Here is a 12,408-nt window from a genome sequence, read left to right on the forward strand (position 1 = left end):
ATTGGAAAATGTGGAGGAAATGGACAAATTTCTAGAAACACACAACCTCCCTAGGCTCAATCAGGAAGAAACAGTTTCCCTGAACAGACCAATCTCAACAGCTGAAATAGAAACAGCAATTAAAAATCTCCCTACAAAGAAAAGTCCCTGTCCAGATGGTTTCACACACGAATTTTACCACACTTACAAAGAAGAACTAGTACCTATCTTGCAGAAACTTTTCCACAACATCGAGAAGAATGGAAACCTCCCCGACACCTTTTATGAAGCGAATATTACTCTGATACCAAAACCAGGAAAGGATGCAACAAAAAAAGAAAACTACAGACCAATATCCCTAATGAATATAGATGCAAAAATTTTCAACAAAATCTTAGCTAACTGAATCCAGACGCTTATCAAAAAAATAATCCATCACGACCAAGTGGGCTTCATCCCAGGGATGCAGGGATGGTTCAACATACACAAATCTATAAATGCAATTCACCACATAAACAGAAGCAAAAACAAAGACCACATGATTCTTTCAATAGATGCAGAAAAAGCATTTGACAAAATTCAACACCCTTTCATGATGCGAACACTTAAGAAAATAGGCATAGAAGGGACATACCTAAAAATGATACAAGCCATATATGACAGACCCATAGCCAACATCATACTGAATGGGGAAAAATTGAAATCATTCCCACTTAAAACTGGAACCAGACAAGGCTGCCCACTATCTCCACTTCTATTCAACATAGTGCTGGAAGTCTTGGCTACAGCAATCAGACAGGAAAATGGAATCAAAGGTATCCAAATAGGGGCAGAAGAGATCAAACTTTCACTGTTTGCTGATGATATGATATTGTATCTAGAAAACCCTAAGGATTCAACCAAGAAACTTCTGGAACTGATCAATGAATTTAGTAAAGTCTCAGGATACAAAATCAATACACAGAAATCAGAGGCATTCGTATACGCCAACAACAATCAAAATTGAGAACCAAATCAAAGACTCAATTCCCTTCACAATAGCAACAAAGAAATTAAAGTACCTAGGGATATACTTAACCAAGGACATAAAAGACCTCTACAGGGAGAACTATGAAACACTGAGGAAGGAAATAGCAGAGGATGTAAACAGATGGAAATTTATTCCATGCTCGTGGATCGGCAGACTCAACATCATTAAAATGTCTATACTACCCAAACTGATGTATAGATTCAATGCAATATCTATTAAAATCCCATCAGCATTCTTCACAGATATAGAGAATATAATTTTACGTTTTGTATGGAACCAAAGAAGACCCCGAATATCAAGAGCAATTCTAGGTAACAAAAACAAAATGGGAGGCATTAATATGCCAGATATCAAACTATACTACAAAGCTGTAGTAATTAAAACAATCTGGTATTGGCACAAAAATAGGAATATTGACCAGTGGAACAGATCTGAGAATCCTGATGTAAAACCATCCTCATATAGCCATCTAATCTTCGACAAAGCAGACAAAAACATACGCTGGGGAAAAGAATCCCTCTTCAATAAATGGTGCTGGGAAAACTGGATAGCCACCTGTAGAAGGCTAAAGCAGGACCCACACCTTTTACCTCTCACAAAAATCAACTCACGCTGGATAACAGACTTAAACCTAAGCTATGAAACTATTAGAATTCTAGAGGAAAATGTTGGAAACACTCTCCTAGACATTGGCCTAGGCAAAGAGTTTACGAAGAAGTCCCCAAAGGCAATCACAGCAGCAACAAAAATAAGTAAATGGGTCATGATCAAACTACAAAGCTTCTGCACAGCCAAAGAAACAGTCATGAAAGTAAACAGACAACCTACAGAATAGGAGAAAATTTTTGCATTCTACCCATCTGGTAAGGGGCTGATAACTAGAATATACTTAGAACTCACGAAAATTAGCAAGAAAAAAATCAAATAACCCTATTAAAAAGTGGGCAAAGGACTTGAACAGAAACTTTTCTAAAGATGACAGAAGAATGCCCAACAAACATATGAAAAAATGCTCATCATCTCTAATCATCAGGGAAATGCAAACCAAAACTACAATAAGATATCACTTAACTCCAGTGAGAATGGCCTTTATCAAAAAGTCCCCAAATAACAAATGCTGGTGTGGATGCAGAGAGAGAGGAACACTCCTACATTGCTGGTGGGACTGCAAACTAGTTCAAGCTCTGTGGAAAGCAATATGGAGATATCTTAAAGCGATACAAGTGAATCTACCATTTGATCCAGCAATCCCATTGCTGGGCATCTACCCAAAAGATCCAATGACACTCTACAAAAAAGACACCTGGACTCGAATGTTTATAGCAGCACAATTCATAATTGCAAGGCTGTAGAATCAGCCCAAGTGCCCATCAATCCAAGAATGGATTAATAAAATGTGGTATATGTATACCATGGAGTACTATTAAGCTCTAAGAAACAATGGTGATATAGCACATCTTATATTTTCCTGCTTAGAGCTGGAACCCATACTACTAAGTGAAGTATCCCAAGAATGGAAAAACAAGCACCATATATATTCACCAGCAAACTGGTATTAACTGAGTAGCACCTTAGTGTACACATAGGTACTACAGGGTAATAGGGTATTGGGCAGGTGGGAGTGGGGAGGGGGTGGGTATATATATACATAATGAGTGAGATGTGCACCATCTGTGGGATGGTCATGGTGGAAACTCAGACTTGTGGGGGTAGGGGGGGAAGGGCATTTATTGAAACCTTAAAATCTGTACCCCCATAATATGCAGAAATATATATATATTTATATATATTATATATATTATTTATATATATATATATATATTCCTACGCTCCAAATGAAACAATCAGTAAAATGAAAAGGCAGCCTTCTGATTGTGAGAAAATATTTGTGAACCATATCTTGTAAAGTGTTAATATCCCAAATAAGGAGCTAACACAATGCAAAAGCAAAAAACAAACAACAAAATGACAAACAAAATAACCCCCCTCAAATCCAAATAACCCAATTAAAAAATGGACAAGGGACCTCAATAGACATTTCTCAAAAGAAGATATACAAATGGCCAATAGGTATATGGGAAGGTTGACATCACAAATCATTAGGGAAATACAATCAAGACCATGATATGATATTACCTCATATCTGCTAGGATGGCTGTTATCTAAAAGATAAGAGATAACAAGTGTTGGCCAGGCTGTGGAAAAAAGGAAACTCTTATGCACCGTAGGTGGGAATGTAGATTGGTGCAACCATTATGGAAAACAGTATGGAGATTCTTAAAGCAAAAGATTGAGTTACCATATGATTCAGCAATCCCTCTGTTGAGTAGACACCCAAAGGCAATGAAATTTTTATTCATAGTGACCTAAGACTCTAAATTAAAAAATTATATCACTGTAGTACTCAGTTGCTCTAAAATAACAATGATACTAAAAGTTTTAGTAAATAATTATAAACATGAAAAGTAAAATTTTGTTGGAAAAAGTCTTTAAAATGAGATGGATAGGATTTTTTAAAATGAATTAATGTATTCGTGGACAAATATGAGGTATGGCAAGTATGAGACAGGATTTTGCTTTAATTTTTATCCTACTTATCTTTTTTACCTCAAGAAGCAGATGAGAGCAAAAGAAAATTTAATATCATATATCATTTATTTCTTCAAATTCCTTCCACTGTATCTGCCAAGAATCACACAATAATCTTCCCTCAAAAATTAATTTCAAGGATGTATTCACCTGACAACCCAAGTAGGTCCCTCTGCAAGGAATTAGAAACCACCTGACATGCAAAAGAATTTGTCACTTAGCCATCAGAGTCCTTTGTTTTGCAATTTCTGAGAAATATACCAAAAAGACTTTGCAAAGACATGTCTATAGATTTTATCTCTTATTCTTCCACTTGGAGGTACTTTGTTTAATCTGGTTTACTCAGAAAAGGCTGGGCACATTGACTACTAATTTCAACACACTTTTGATAATAACTAGCTTTTGATGAAATATTCTTAACTTACACATGTCTTAAACATATTTTTTGTTGAAACATTAAAGCTGCAGATTTAGCTCATTCAATATATGGCAAACATATACCATATAACTTTACTGGGAAAAGCATTCATCATTGTCATACCAAGGAACTAAATCAGCCTTAACACATTGACTGCCACACTAGAAAAAAATTTTTTTTCCTTGGGCCCACACTGTTTTATTACAAAAATAGAATAAAAACTTTGAAAACAAAATGATCCTTTCTAATTTAATGAAAAATTTGTTTTTTAATTGTTTTCTGTGCGTGCATTAAATAGAACTTGAAAAATAGGTCTCGCAGCTCCCAAGGTGAAGAGACGTGTGAGTTACATACTTCATGAAGTCCCAGGCTCAAAACTGGCGTGTTAAATACAACTCACATGGCATTTAATGTGCTAATTTCTGTCTGAATAGTCTGACTTTATTTTTCAAGTTAAGTAATTATGTTAATATGCATTGGAAAAATATTTTTAAAAACCGTATTTCTTTTAACATAGATATTACCAAAAACATCAATAACAAGATTAAAATGTTACATAGGTAATATAATGAATTTATCCATTTTAATAAATTGCAAAACAAGGTAATAATGCTGTTTCTCATCACCTAATTTATGATAAAACTATGTGATTTGTAGCTTAAATTTTATATTATTAAAGAATGTATTATAATGGAAAGCATGATATGCATCCATGCTTGTATTCAACTTTAGTGTTGGTCTTTGCAAAATAAATATTTAAGAATCAGGTAAACCTCAGAAACAAATCCATTAATTTTATTAGATATAATGATCAAACTTTTCCCATGTCATTAATGAAAGAGAAAAGTATATACTGCTCAAAATTAATTGGTGTGGGCCGGGTGTGGTGGCTCACGCCTGTAATCCTAAGCACTCTGGGAGGCTGAGGCAAGCGGATTGCCCAAGGTCAGGAATTCAAAACCAGCCTGAATGAGACCCTGTCTCTACTAAAAATAGAAAGAAATTAATTGACCAACTAAAAATATACATACAAAAAATTAGCCAGGCATGGTGGCACATGTCTGTGGTCCCAGCTACTCGGGAGGCTGAGGCAGTAGGATCACTTGAGCCCAGAAGATTGAGGTTGCTGTGAGCTAGGCTGATGCCACGGCACTCACTCTAGCCTGGGCAACAAAGTGAGACTCTGTCTCTAAAAAAAAAAAAAAAAATTAATTGGTGTGGTATCTAGCAATTTTTTTCCAAGTTAAAAGAGGTAGAAAATATAAAACATTTTATAAGATGAAATAAGGTCATTATAATTGGAATAAATATTTCATGATTTGATCTGGTAAAAGTAGGTTTTAATTACCTTATTGTATAATATGAAGTACATCCTTCCTGAAAAAAAAATGCAAACTTTTTAATCTATGAGTTTCAGCCACTGTATCTAGATTATTTGGAAGGACCAGGAAATATTCCAGATAAAGTGAAAACAATGAGTATCCTAATCAAATTTAATCATTTGTGCTTTTCCCACTTAGCTATTGGCATGTCCTAGCCATGAGCATCAAGAATAACTGGGAAAATTCAATATGTGAAAAGAAGACAGGAGTCTCTGTCTCCAGAGAAATAAATTATTTAATAACATTGTGGAATAGTAGATGCCAAATCATTCCCACTGCTCCATTCTACAATATATCTAAATTCATACCGCAACACAGGCTAAAATGCTGGCGGTTTAGAATCGTGCTTCACTCCAGGCAGAAATACAGTTTGTGTAAGACAGGAAAAGAAAAGCTTTAAACCAGTGTCTAGTGATTTCATTAATCACTGAAGGGGTCTCCCTGAAACCAATGATTCCAGTTGTCCCTTTGTTTGCCAGCCCTGCTGACTTTTATTTTTTTATTTTTGGGGGGAGAGAGAGAGAGAGAGGAGAGAGGAGAGAGGGGAGAGGGGAGAGGAGAGAGGGGAGAGGGGAGAGGAGAGAGGGGAGAGGGGAGAGGGGAGAGGAGAGAGGGGAGAGGAGAGAGGAGAGAGGGGAGAGGGGAGAGGAGAGAGAGAGAGAAAAGAAGAAGAAGGAGGAGGAGGAGGAGAAAGAGAGAGAAAGAGACAGAGAGCCCTGCTGACTTTTAAATCCTAGGACGATGCACTTCAGTACATCAGGATGAGTAGTTCAGGATGAGTAAGGGGTATACTTTTCTTTTGGAAGGCGGGAAACTGTACTTGTGGACGGGGCTGTGAGGTGGAGAGTTTGCATGAAGAAGCCACCAGATTATCAAGCAGATGGAGTCTAGGAAGTCGTGTCCTGAACGTGAAACTCCAGGGAATTAAAACTAGCCCTGCCCACCTAACCCTTGGAACGTCTTTGTACACACCAGAGACACACGAACCCAATTTCTAAAGATTAAACGGCTTGGACTATGGTGATAGCTATGGAAATGGAGAAAAGCGAATTTGAAGAGTATTTGGAGGGTGGAATCAAGGGAACTTTTTGTATTGGATTGGATGGGGATTAGGGGTGTTGAGGGAGATGGTTGGTGTAATTCATAATTGTGCTTCACCTTCGCCTGACTAAATCGTATTGGTCCTTAAAATAGAGCTGTGGTCCATACGGGTGGTCCCCAGACTGAGCCAAGTGAGGCTCTGTGGGAGTGAGGTCTGAGCAACCCGGACATCGCCCCAATAGAAGGTTCCCTCTCCGCCTCACCTCTCCTGCGGCCGTGGATTAGGGGTCCGCTACCCTTCTGAGTAGCTTGCCCCGTCCTGGAGAGTCGCCCCACTGCTTTGCCAAAGTGAACTCCCCGGGGGCGGAATCCGTGCCTGTCCTGCCTCTCCGCGCCTACCTGGCGCACGGGAGGCGCCCAACCCACAGCCCTAGCGGGAGTCAATCTACCCGGTCCTTGGTCCATCCCCGCCGTCCGCGGGAACGCCACGTGCCTTTGCGGTGGCCACGCGGCGAGGGAACGCCAGCGCCCACCCTGCCACACGCGGCTGCAGGCAGCGCCGAGCGTAGTCTTCTGAAATCCTCGTCTTCAAAGTCCCTGCCGCCGCGCGCGGGGAGGAGCGACTGCAGCGTGGGCCAGCCTATGTCTGGGCCGCAGACTACGAGTCCCAGGATCCTCTGGTAGGGCTCGTGCACCCCTGTGTGCCCTCGGGGACTAGAGGGGACGAACAGTGCTTTCTGAGGGTGGGCCAGGCAGAGCCGCTGCCGGGGGTCCTACAGGAGCTTGAGAAGCTGCGGCGGTGGTGGTGGCTTTCGCTGTGGCCGTGTCACGGTGCGCATGCGCCATTCTGGGCGTTCTCCCTCCCCCCTGTCTGTCTTCAACTGGTGGAGCCTTGCGGTGGCCTGTATGGCCTGGTTGCCATAGTAACCGCCAAGCCTAGGTGCACGTGACAGCTGGAGAAGGAGATTGGCATGGCTGTGCGCGGTTGTGGCCTGAGCTTACTGTCACCACGCTGGCTCCTCTTGCCCCACTGCTTGGATCGTAAAAGGCCAGGCATAGCAGCTGAGGCTTGGTCCGGAGCCCACTCCTCAGATGGGAAGGGAGGGCGACCATGTGGGCACCAATCCAGATGGTGGAGCAGAGAGGCGAGAGCCTCAGGCTATGGCGGGCAAAGAGGGAATCAGCCCCTTCTCCAGACCAAGGGAGAGGGAAAATCAATGCTGGCGGAGGGCTTGTGGCCAGGGGGCAGAGAGGCAAAGAAGTTGTCCGTTGCCTTGGGGATGTCACACCACCACGTGGTGGTGTACTAGGCAGTGTCCCTTTGGGACCCGCGCTGCCCAATAGAAACAATGCTAGCCACATGTGTGCTTTTTAAATCTAGTAGCCTTATTTATACGTTGAAAGAAACTGGTGAAATTAATTTGAATGATGCGTTTTAGTTAACCCAACATATTCCAAAGTGTTATCTATCATTTCAACGTGTAATCAATATAAACATTTACCAGTTAGATATTTAAAATTCTTTCTTTTGCATTAACTCTTTGATATCCGGTGTGTATTTGACCTGCACAGTGTATCTCAACTCAGACTCATCACATTCAAGGGCCCTATAGCCCTGTGTGGCTCTGTGGCTGCCTTACTGGACAGCACAGCTGCTCCTACAATGAGGCTGGCTGTAAAGGAGTGGCTCGGATGTCACTTCTTGCCGGGTGGAAACCCTACCTTGCTAGGATTTCTGCCATCCTGGCTTGTAATCAGTACTTTCATTCTGGTTCCATTTAGCAAAATACTACAGTGTCTCCTGTATCATTCTGAACTCCAGTACGTGTGAGGTGGGTAAGACAGCTGATGCTGCCGTTTCCCAGGTACCCAGTCAGTGTGGATGTTTACACTTAGGAGTGTGCTGGCTGCAGGACAGGGCCAGGGTCTCTCTGTCTCTCTCATAGTTTCTTTCTCCCCTCCCAGCAGCACTGCCTTCCCAGGATTCTGCTGCTCCCCAGAATGATAACCCAGAAGAGGGCAAGGCTGATGGGCTCCTGACAGTCTGTTCAGAGGTGATCTGGGATTTCACTTTCCCCCTGAAAGTCTCCCTCAACTCATAGGGGTCTCATTGTCCTCCTCTGCCTGTAGTGTCTCTGCTGAGCCAGTTTCTCCTCAGAAGCTCCAATCCCTCACTTCCACAGACTGTCCATTTCAGAGGAAGATGCTCCTCATAGGACACCCTTCTGCATTTTTCTGCTTTCCACTCACCGTTTGATCCTTCATCACACCTTTGAAACCTGCTCTGTGCCTCAAAGTTTTCTATCATGCCACACGTGAGACCCAGTTCTGACCATCAGGGAAACTAGGGAGAGAGTGCAGGACAAACTATGAGCATAAAATGGTGAAATAACACCTGTAATCCTAGCACTCTGGGAGGCCAAGGCGGGAGGATCATTTGAGCTCTGGAGTTGGAGACCAGCCTGAGCAAGAGAGAGATCCCATCCCATCTCTACTAAAAAAATAGAAAGTAGTTAGCTGAACAACTAAAAAAATTATATATATATGTGTGTGTGTATATATATATGTATATATATATATATATATTAGCCGGGCATGGTGGCGCGTGCCTGTAGTCCCAGCTACTTGGAAGGCTGAGGCAGGAGGATCGCTTGAGCCCAGGAGTTTGAGGTTGCTGTGAGCTAGGCTGATGCCATGGCACTCTAGCCCTGGCAACAGAGTGAGACTCTTGTCTCAAAAAAAAAAAAAGAAACTGCAAGGTTAACTGCCCCATCAGATGTTTAAACAGGAAGTGATATAGGGAACAAAAGAAGGAGAAATGTAAGCTGTATTTGCAGACTTGGAAGTGACAGGCAGAGGTGTTGCAGGCTAGGGAAGTCTATGTGCAAAGACTTAAGCACAGACATGAACGTGGCCTTTTCAGAGACTAGTGAGAAGACAGGCTACAGTTGAAGGTATGTTGGGGCAAAGATCCAGGTTTTATGCATAGAGTGAACCCCCGTGGTATCTATGCTCTTTTTGAAAACCTTTTGTATTATTGTAAAATTTACATAGCATAAAATTTACCATCTCAACCATTTTTAAGTATATTAATATAATTCAGTGACATTAAGTACATATTCACAGTGTTGTGCAGCCATCGCCACCATCCATCTCCAGAACTTGTTCATCTTCCCAAACTGAAACTCTGTCCCTATGGCACACGAACTATCCCTTTCCCCTCCCCCAGCCCCCAGCACCCACTATTCTACTGCCTGTCTCTATGGATTGGACTGCTTTAGAGACCTCCTATAAGTAGAATCCTACACTATTTGTCCTTTCATGTCTGGCCTCTTTCACTGAGCATCATGTCCTCAAGGCTGGTGTCTACACACCTGGCTATCAGCTTCACTGGACCTTACTGTGCAGGCATTGAGAAGCAGGGAAAAGTTTCAGATGAGGATTGCTTTGTCACAAGTGGTAATTTAGGATATGCCTAGAGGGTGTGTGGAGGAGGGAAGATCCAGTGACCTAATGTTTTGGTTTTGCTTGGAAGGCTAGCAGAATGACAGTCTTCATATTACTCGAATGAGAAACCATTCGTGGGCAGTAGGAAGCCACACTGGAGTACAGAGACCCCAGGGAAATAGTTGGTTGCTCTTTGGTGCCAGCTAGTTTTCACTGGATGCAAGGAGAACAGGCAGAAGAGAATTTAGTTTTTTACTGCTGTATTGGCCACAATAAAGAAAGTGTTTAATCCCAAAGATCAGGGACTGATGCAAAGGTCAGTTTTCAAATTAAGAAATTTAGATAAATTTTCAAAGTAGCAAACTTTTTTTTCCAGGAGTGCAGATAAGATTTAATATTAGGAAATCCACTGATGTAGTTCATCCTAGATATAAAGAGAAAAATATGGTGCTCATACCCATGAGTACAAAAAATGGCAGAATTCAACAGGGATTAATGTTACATTTAAGCAACAAACTAGGAATGTATGCATCTTTATTAAAAGGGCAGGTTATAGCCCTCATACTTCATTGGAGAAACACTAGCAAACCCCCCACTAAATTAATAAGTAACAATAAGGAGCCTCAAATCTCCTGTATATAATACATCATCTTGGAGGAAACAGCCAAAACACTTTAATAAAGAAGAGGAATAAGTGAGTAAAAAATTGTAAGTAAAAGGGCAAATGTCTATCTGCAAATGATATATTTCTGAAAACACAAACGAAATAGTAGGACTCTAACAAAAATCTCTGTGAACTAACTTAATAGATAGGTCACATAAGAACATTCGTAGACTTTATGTTTACAAAGTATAATCAGTTACAGTTGACAACGGAAAGTGAGGCTGAAGTTACAAGAGCATAGATTAAAATAGAATGAAAAATGATACACACACAAAGGTCACCTATTGCATACTAATATTTATGTGAAACAGGCAGAATAGGTAAATCTATAGAAACAAAGCAGGTTACTGGTTGACAGGAGGGACTGAAAGGAGAGAGAAGTGGGGAGTGGCTGTTAAATGAATGCAGAGGGATGATGAAAATGTTCTGAAACTGGATAGTGGTAATGGTTGGACAACACTTTGAATTTACTAAAGGTAAAAATGGTCCATTTTATGTGTATTATTAATATAATTTTAAAAGTTTAAACATGAGATAATATATAATATATAACATCTAATATTATATGCAATACAAAAAACACCTAGTGTTAAAATATTTTTAAATTGGGACACGATTAGGCTCAGACAGCTCTAGTGCCTTGAGTGCTATGTAAGAAAACTAAGCCTAATGTGAACAGTAAAAGAACCTTTAGCTAAACCAATGAAAAACTACCAACTAACATCATACTTGGGCCTTTCTGCTTTAACCAAATTTTGGTTTGCTTCCATGAATACCTTATCAAAGTTTCCTCTCCAGCCCCCCAGAGAAGATTGCTAAGCCTTGTGGTCTGGTGCTGGCTCATTTGTGAAACACTGAATGCTCAAACCCTTCAAGTTTTAATGTGTCTACCTTATGTTTTAGGAGTTCACGTGGCTGGGCATGGTGGCTCATACATGTAATCCCAGTATTATGGGAGACAAAGGGGGCAGGATTGTTTGAGACCAGAAGTTCTAGACTATCCTGGACAACATAGCGGGACCTCATCTCTACAAAAAATAAAGACATTAGCTGGGGGGTGGCATGTTCCTACAGTCCCAGCTACTTGGGTAGGTAAGCCAGTAGAATTACTAGAGCACTAGAGCACAAGAGTTTGAGGTTGCAGAGATCATGCCACTACACTCTAGCCAGGGAAAACCCTGTCTCAAAAAATAAATAAATAAAATCTGTACCCCCATAATATGCCGAAATAAAAAAAAATGTAGTTAGATAGTTAGATAGAATGAATAATATTTGTAGCACAGCAAAGTGACTATAATCAAAAGTAAGTTAGGGTACACTTTAAAATAACTAAAAGAGTGGAATTAGAATATTCCTAACACAAAGAAACGATAAAAGCCTGAGGTGATGGATACCCCAATTACCTTGATTTGATCAATTCATGTTATATGACTGTATCAAAACATCCCACATAACCTATAAAGATATGCAACTATTATATACTCATAGTATTTAAAAATAAAAAATAAAAATAAAAGTTTTGGATTTTGAATAAATAAATAAATAAAAAATAAAAAGAAATCTGGTAAGTACTAGTATAATGTTATGAGTCATAATTTTGGTTATAATGTTAAAATGTTGTATGTACAGAAATAACCAAATTTCCTTGTCTATTGCATCATTATTATAATAAAGTTTCATCAAATCTTTATGTAATGTTATATTAAGCCTTGTCATCCACATACAGTGCATTGTGATACTTTGTTGTTTTTCTGTAAGCTCTTACAAGAAACTATAATTCTAATAGTTTATACGATTAATTCTATTAATTAAAATGAGATCTGTGATACATTCTGAATAAACCAACAGCAAAATGTAA

The sequence above is a fragment of the Microcebus murinus genome, chromosome X (assembly GCF_040939455.1).
Source record: "Microcebus murinus isolate Inina chromosome X, M.murinus_Inina_mat1.0, whole genome shotgun sequence".
Taxonomy (NCBI): domain Eukaryota; kingdom Metazoa; phylum Chordata; class Mammalia; order Primates; family Cheirogaleidae; genus Microcebus; species Microcebus murinus.